Source organism: Apium graveolens, chromosome 10, assembly GCF_009905375.1.
Source record: "Apium graveolens cultivar Ventura chromosome 10, ASM990537v1, whole genome shotgun sequence".
NCBI lineage: Eukaryota > Viridiplantae > Streptophyta > Magnoliopsida > Apiales > Apiaceae > Apium > Apium graveolens.
The window spans coordinates 216763323-216764458 of NC_133656.1; positions in this window are offsets into that span (position 1 = coordinate 216763323).

Below are 1136 nucleotides of genomic sequence, written 5' to 3' on the forward strand. Positions count from 1 at the left end.
GAATCTGTGCACAGCAGCTTCCTGCAGCAATATACTCTGCTTCTGCAGTTGATGTGGAAATTGACTTTTGTTTCTTGCTATACCAAGAAACCAACCTGCCTCCAAGAAATTGGCAGCTACCACTTGTGCTTTTCCTGTCAATTTTGCAACCTGCAAAATCTGCATCTGAGTAACCTATTAATTTAAAATCTGATTCTCTAGGATACCATAATCCTAGATCAGCTGTTCCTTTAAGATACTTAAAGATTCTTTTTACAGCTGTTAAGTGAGGTTCTCTTGGATCTGCTTGAAATCTTGCACAAAGACAGGTAGCAAACATGATATCTGGTCTACTAGCAGTTAGATAGAGAAGTGAGCCAATCATACCTCTGTAATCAGTAATATCTACTGAATTACCAGTATCCTTATCCAGTTTTGTTGCAGTGGCCATGGGAGTGGATGCACTTGAGCAGTCTTGCATTCCAAATTTCTTTAGCAAGTTTCTGGTGTACTTAGATTGACAAATAAAAGTTCCTTCTTCACTCTGCTTGACTTGAAGGCCCAGAAAATAACTAAGTTCTCCCATCATACTCATCTGATATCTTGACTGCATTAGGTTGGCAAACTTTTTGCAAAGTTTGTCATTTGGAGACCCAAAAATAATATCATCAACATAAATCTGGATCAAAAGTAAGTCCTTGCCATGGTTGAGATAGAACAGTGTTTTGTCAATAGTTCCTCTGTTGAATCCACTTTCCAGAAGAAACTGAGCTAAAGTCTCATACCATGCTCTAGGAGCTTGCTTAAGTCCATAAAGTGCTTTATCAAGCCTGTAGACATAATCTGGATGTTTGGAATCTACAAAGCCTGGAGGTTGTTCAACATATACTTCCTCTTCCAATTCTCCATTGAGAAAAACACTTTTCACATCCATTTGAAAGACAGTAAACTTTTTGTGAGCAGCATAAGCCATGAATATCCTTATGGCTTCTAACCTAGCAACTGGAGCAAATGTTTCATCATAGTCAATTCCCTCCTGTTGAGAATATCCTTTTGCAACCAGCCTTGCCTTGTTCCTTACAATTATGCCATCACTGTCAGTTTTGTTTCTGAATACCCACTTTGTACCAACAACCGATCTATTCTTGGGTCTTGGC